This window comes from Nicotiana tabacum, chromosome 20 (genome assembly GCF_000715075.1).
Source record: "Nicotiana tabacum cultivar K326 chromosome 20, ASM71507v2, whole genome shotgun sequence".
Lineage (NCBI taxonomy): Eukaryota > Viridiplantae > Streptophyta > Magnoliopsida > Solanales > Solanaceae > Nicotiana > Nicotiana tabacum.
This window is the reverse complement of record NC_134099.1, coordinates 142,702,666-142,710,531: the sequence shown is the minus strand read 5'-3', so window position 1 is coordinate 142,710,531 and position 7,866 is coordinate 142,702,666.

The following is a 7,866-nucleotide window of genomic DNA, read 5'->3' as shown; positions in this document are numbered from 1 at the left end:
TAGAAGTTCGTGAATTGTGACACCAGACCCTGGGGTAGTCTTAGAATTATATATTTAGTTCGTGGCTTGGTTTATTTATTCGTTTATTATTTTATTCATGAAGTTATTTATGGAAACTATCAGATTTAGTTATTTTTAAATTGTCTTATTGTGTTTTAATAATTATTTAAAGGGAAATGACTAATAAATTTCTAACATTGGCTTGCCTAACAAGTGTGGTGTTAGGTGCCATCACGGCCCTAAGGTTGGAAATTTGGGTCGTGACAGATTATTGGACTTAACAAAATAAACTACCAATCGAAGCTAGAATATAAAGGCAAAGAACTAGATTAATATAATAGCAAAGAACTAGATTACCAACTAAGCGTGCAGATGATATTTTTACATTATCATTGTCCAAGTAGATTTTTTGTTCGATTTTTTTCGGTTATTTTTTGCTTAAAACCAAACCAACCAATTTAATCGGTTTTTCAAAATTCAAAACAAAAATTAAATCAAACTAAATAATATTGATATTTTTGTCGGTTTGATCCGATATTCGGTTTGGTTAGATTTTTCGATTTTTCATGAATATCCCTAACTTTAAAAAAATATGAAATTGCACTTTGAACAATTGTCACATAGTTTTGCCATTTGTTTGCTAGTACAAATAAAAACCAATGACATAAAGCAGAAACAACATTCGTACAGGCTTTTAGTTAAAGGGACTTCACTGAGCTTGCATAAATTAATACTGCTTTATAGCCATTCAGCACCCCTTTTGTTTGAACTCATCGGAGCATATGGTTTTCATTCCTAATCTTCTTACACATTCATTGTCGAAGTAGATAATGGAACATATATTATCCCCTCGCGTTGATACTTGATAGTATTATATTTCAATAGAGATTATATATGTTTGAATTGTATGCCTAACTGTTAATAAAAGCTTAAGCAATCATAAAATATTTTTATTTACTTAATTATGTTTTTAATACAATCCCTTATGTGTAGTCCTCAATTCTTATCAATACATGGGGCTAGTTCAGATATACAGTTACCTAATTGGGAGGATATAACCCATAACACATGTATTCAGATAGTAGTTCAGTTTCAGCACACTTTCAATTTAAACTTCGGTTCAGTTCCATATCAGTTGTTAGTTCAGACTCTTGTTTTGCTTTCAGCTTATAGATTTTCAGCTTACAATCATACCTTAGTATGCTTTACGTATGCTTTCCACCCTACATTAAAAGTTTAAAATGTTATAAAGAGCACAATTTATTTATTTTAATTATTTCTTCAATAATATAATAATAGTAATTTTTTTTTTTTGCCCTTTTGGTCTTCTCTTAGCTTTCTTAACTTATTGTGAACTCCAAAAAAAGATCATCCTTTATATGTATGATTAGTGGTGTATTTGGGAAGAGCTGTCCCCTATATGCCTCCACTCCTTTTTCTTTCTCCTGTCCTTTTTTTTCTTTTACTATTTTGACTTTTATTCATGAGATAATAAGAGTATAATAACTTCCACAGAATTGAGAAAGCTGAACCAATACTAAAAGTTAACCTCCAATAAGCAAAGCAACTTGAATAGATGGCCATTCCTATATGGTGGCAAGTGAAAGATATAGACAATCTTAAAAACAAATGGTTTATAAATAAAGTAAGGCCACTTTGGTTCATAGGTGCAGTCCCAATCAATACTTATTAGCACAAATTAAAGGAAACGTCCATTTCAACTGATTTTGATAATAAGAATATGCAAAATCTACAAAAATCTCTTCTTGCATTAGGATGATGACGAAGATCTTCCCTAATATTATAGGCCTCTCGCCATTACATATTTGCTACTATTTGATTTAATTGCTCTAATCTTGCCATCTTCAGGATTAAAGGTTGGAATGTCAAATGGGCGGGTTGGGCTGATTTAGGGCAGGTCAAAATGGATTGACTCAATAAATGGGCAGACCAATGACCCGTCCAAAAGTAACTTGGATTGAATTAGAGCTGGGCATTTATCGGGTAAAATCGATAACCCGAACCGTTAATTGTTTATTGGGTTATCGGTATCGGGTTATTGGGTTAACATTTCGGTAATGGTTTAAAACATTTTCACTATTGGGTTATCGGTTCGGGCCTCGGTTTGCCAATTTTGTTAATGGGTTAACCGATAACCCAATAAGAATTAATAAAATAACGACTTTACCCTTAAGTATCCCTAACCATTTCTAGTCGTATTCCATTAATCTATTGTTAGTTTTGTCATTTAATTTCGGATTGGAAGTGAAAATTGGGGAAAAATTGGAAGAAAGTTCTTAAACCTAGAATTCGAATTTTGATTGGGAAATTGACCTTGGATTTGGATAATTTTGGTATGCATGAACTCGTGAGAGGATGAGGATTCTGAAAATATAAATTTTACCCGATTCCGAGACGTGGGCTCGAGGGGCGTTTTGGTCATTTTTACCTAATTTCGCGTATTAGCTTAGAATTTATTTGTAGAATCAGTTACTTGAAGTGTTATTTACATTATGCAATTGAATTGAATAGATTCGGGCCATTTGGAGTCGAGTACTCGTGGCAAAAGCATGGTTTCAAATTGATTTTTGGCTGGTTCGACGTAAGTGGCTTGCCTAACCTTGTGTGGGGGACTTTTCCCTAGGATTTGGTATTGTTGATAATTGAAATGCCTTGTACGTGAGGTGACGAGTGCGTACTTGTGCTAATTGTTGAAAATCCTGTTTTCACTAAAATAGCTTAAATTGTGTTTTCCTTGCCTGCTTATACTACTTGGAATTTAAGCCTACTGTTAGCTTAGAGAAGCATGTCTAATTGACTTAATTGCTTTATTTGCTTAACTGCCTTATTTGTATTACGTGAAGCATGCTAGGTTAGAATTGCCTGTGTTACTTTGGTATGAAGTTGAGTTTAATTGAATATTGCTTGTGCTATTGTTATGTGTTTTACTTTGGGACTACAGGACGACATCCAGGGAGATCCCTGTACGTATTTATGATTTGAGCTGAAGTGCGGGATACCGAGAGATTCCCAACACATATATTGAGGATACCAAGAGATCCACGGGATGCCAAGAGATCCCTAGCATACATTGAGGATACCAAGAGATCCTCGGGATACCAAGAGATCCCTAGCATACATTGAGGATACCAAGAGATCCTCGGGATACCAAGAGATCCCTTGCATATATTGAGGGTACCAAGAGATCCTCAGGATACTGAGAGATCCCCGGTTATTATCTTTGTGAAGAGCGGTATTCCCTTGTGATTGTTTTGTCTCTGTTTCAGTTGTTGTTATCCTTATTATCTTGTATTAATTCTTACTGTTAGCTTTCAACTGTACTGCTTATCTTATTCTGTTATACCTTATATTTTAATTAATCTCAGTAGGGCTCTGACCTTCCTCGTCACTACCTGACCGAGGTTAGGCTTGGCACTTACTGAGTACTGTTGTGGTGTACTCATACCCTTTCTGCGCATGTTTTTCATGTGCAGATCCAGGTACCTCAATTCAGACTTATCACTCGTGAGACGAGGCGCTTGTAGAGACTCCAAAGTATATCTGCCGCGTCCGCAGATCGAAGAGTCCCTTTCTACTCCCCTTTTTTGTATTAGCCCTTCTGTACTTTCGTTTTCTTGTTAGATATTCTGGAGTTAGATGCTTGTAGACAATTCAAAGGCTTGTGATCATAAGATTCCGGGTTTTGGGAAATGTTATTAATTTTCGAGAGTTGATATTGTGTATGCCAAGCGACACCTTAAAATACTGTTTGATTTCACTATTTCGGTTTTTAATTATTTCTTCCGCAAATTGATTTATTTTTCGCATTGTTAGGCTTACCTAGTCGTAGAAACTAGGTGCCGTTACGATGGTTCACGGAGGGCGAACCGGGGTCGTGACAATAGTGAAGGAAAGTATCACTGGGCTGCATGGAAGAACTTGTACTACCCTTATGGTAAAGGTGGTGCTAATTTTAGGAGGCTCACTGATACCTGCAAATAGGGTTGTTCAAAACCGAACCGAAACAGTTAACCGAACTGAACCGATGGCTTATTAGCTTATTGGTATCGGATTATCAAGGTAGTGAATGATGAACGAATTGAGATTTTATAATTAACGACTTAACGCTTTTGGGGGAGGATTACTCAATTTTCTTATCGGATAAACTGTTAACCCGTTAAGAATTTTTATATTTACATATTTACCCCTATGTATATAAAGTACTATTGAAACACTGTAGTAGTTGACTCTACTCTCTAGCAATAAAGTCTACTATAGTAGTTTTGTCGGCATTATCAAGGTCTAAAAACAAGTCTTAGCCTATTTCTGCACAGACCAAGCGATACGAGAACTCCGCAGAACAATCTAACAAGAATATTCTTTTCAAATTAATTTGATTGACTACAAGCCCTAAGATACAGATTTAAGAAAAGAAACAAAGGTGTTTGATGGATCGAATGATATAAGAACAAAAAACGTATCGCAATCTCTCCATGGATTCAAGGGAGAATCTTTCCTCGAAACGGAAGACTTTATCGCTAGAGAGTAGAGTCAAGGTAGACTTTCTATTTTTATTCTTCACCCGTTTGGTATTGATTGTTCAAAAAATTTCCATTTGATTTAGCCGATAAACCGCCCGATAATTATTAATCCAATACCAATTCACCCATTGTCTTATTGGATGGCTAACGAATTACCACATTTATAATTCGAAAATTGACGAATTACTATATTTATAATTCGAAAATCGATAAACTGTATCGTTAAGCGTAATTATCCGCCCGATTTGCCCGATAAATACCCCTACCTGCAAAGCTTTTAGAGCTAAACAGTGGTGGAACCTTAGAACTACTAACTCTCTCTGGTGTCCTTCATGATTGCTAAATACTGTGAACTGAAGCATCCCATAACTACCAATTGGAATAAGGGGAACTCGCAAAACCGGGAAGCCATTTGTGACATCAAAAAGAAAATGGAGCTCAATATTGTTTGGAACATTGGAAAAGGAGATGTCGCCTTTTGGTTTGACAACTAGTGCCCCTTGGGACCCCTATACAAGATTACTCCCACAGAGGCCCCTGCCTAACATTAAACTGAATGAAATTCTTCAACACAACACTTGGAACTGGAATATGCTCACAATTCAACCCAATAAAGACACCAAAATCCATCTTTTATCCTTGGACATTGAGTTAGACAACAATTGCTATAATAAAGCTAATTGGAGCCTTTCTAACTGAGGAAGATTTACCATTAACCCCTACCTGAAATTTTATAAGGCAACGGAACGACCATAACCCTTTTTATAACAACTTATGGACAAAGGAGGTACCATTCAAGATTTTTTTTCTCTTTTAGAGAGCAGTTGGTAATAAGCTCTGCACTGACAAGAGAGTATTTAGGCTTGGAATCACTCTAAACCCCCAATGTTATTGTTGTAACCCTGTTATTAGCCGAACTAAGCTTGAGGATATTGATCACTTACTATGTCAAGGTGATCTTGGTATGAATATTTGGAGCAAATTTACGGGCCCCTTGGGTATTGATTAGAATATCAACAGCCTGAACATGATTCTTTTGAGTTGGTGAAATTATAAATCATCCAATCCAATTGTGAGATTCAACACTAAGAATCTTCCTCCTATCATTTGTTGGGAGCTCTAGAAATCAAGATGTTGTAACAAGTTTGAAGGGACTGGACCCTCAATATATAGAACCAGTTCTAATATCAATAATTTTCTTTTACAGATAATCAAGAAATTTTTTAGCAGAGTTCGTATTGGAGATAGTTGGAGCAACATATACATGACCTATGAAGTACACATTCAATAGACTAGCAGCTTCCAAGTGAAATGGATCAAACCTCCTGCTCAATTAATCAAGCTGAACAGTGATGGAAGTTGCTCTAATGGGCAATGTGGAGGAGGAGGTATCATTAGAGACCAAGAAGGAAATTTCATCGCTGCCTACTCCATCTCTTTAGGAGCAAGCAGAAGTAATTATGCAAAAGCTCTAGCGCTACTCTTTGGTTTGAAATTGTGTGCTAACAGAGGTCTAGAAAGGACCATAGGAGAATCTGACTTACTCCTCATAGTCAAATATGCCAAAAGGGAGTGGAAACCTCCATGGAATATGAGCAACCAAGTAAAAGAGATTCAGAAAATAATTGAATATCACAGCTTCAACATCAATTACTGTTTCAGAGAATCTAATAGACCCGCCGACAGTCTAGCAACTTTGAGTCACAGAATTGAAGAAAATAAGATTTTCAACCTTTTCTCTGATCTTACTAGCCATACAGGGGGCCTAGTAAATATAGACAAATAGAGTTTACCTACTTTCAGAATAAAGCACACAAAACCATCTAACATCATCTATGATCCTCTTTGAGCTAACTTTATTTTTGCTATTCTTTAGTTAGGATATAGAGAGAAAGTCGCAACTCAATGATCATGTACAAAGTTTGGGATGCCAAATTTAAATATGTATCTTTTTGCACATAAATGATCAATGGTGACTGTTTAATAAAAAAATGAATTTTTTATGGTCAAACGGGCCCTTACTCACCCGTTTCATACAAACCATTTTTTTATTTTGAATTTTTTTTTTCCAAACCCATTTGTACAAATACATGGGGTATGTTGCTATTGCTGTATGACACAGTTTGTTATCTTTTGAAATATTAGATAATGTTTGACATATTTCACTTCTATACAACTTCTAAAAATTCACATTTATAAAATTAGTGTTCAATTTTTTTTAAGCTTTTATGTGATATTTTGTCAATCAAACTGTCTTATCAATCATTAATTTGATATTTTTCCTACTTTATCACTACTTTAGACCTATATAAGAAGATCCAGCATATATAAGCACTAAATGTGTGTGCACTTAGTGTTACCGGTTCGAATTAGACGTATGTACATCCAAAATCTAGAAGAATAAAGAAAATGTATATTTAACATGTATGTATCCACTAATTAACATGCATTCATTTCGTAATGAAAGTCGTTCGTTATTACTTTTTAAGGGTATGATAGAGAGGTTTGAGAAGGTGGACAATCCTTCAGTAAAAACTTAACGAAAGGCTAAATTCACACACTCTAAATTCACAAGAATCGTACGAATATCTATAGAGCGTAGCAAGGAACTTTGGCTTTAGGTCCCGTCACCTCACTCAATCCTACAGCGAAAACTCGAGTCGAGGTGCTGCAAGCGAGCAAATAAGCACTTATTGTAACCAAAAAAACACAATGAATCAGCAAAGGCTTGTTCTGGACTATGCATATAATACATCCACTGCCATTATGTCTTACATTTTGTCTCTATTGGTAGGTAGTTAATACTAAAATTTATTTTGCATATGTGTATTTTTTTTTTACTCTTTCTCTTTTTCCATCCAATATCACATTGATGACACAAATTTAAAATAGAAAATTGAAATTGTTCCTAATGCATTTCAACATTTGATGTTCATGACGTTGTATTTTCAACCTATGCCTAACATCCTAAATGCCCAACTTAAGGATGAAATGTCCGAGAAGTGCAAACAACACTTGCTGAAAACAGATTCAAGCCCAATTCAAGAAATCTTTTATCTTTTCAAATTAGGGCTACTTTGTGGAACTGGGCCTAGTTATGGGTCCAAGTACTTCATTGAACCAAACGACAGCAACTGCTTCGGCTAGAGGAAATGAATGATGCTTCTTTTTGTGTCAAAATAGCATGGTCTAGCCAATTTTCGGATTGGTCATTCAAAAATAGCTAGCGTTTACTAAGTCAATAAAAAATAACCACTATTTTGCTGCAACAGAGACTGGTCCAACATAATATACTGGAGTTCGGTGCACCTGTATATGAATTGTC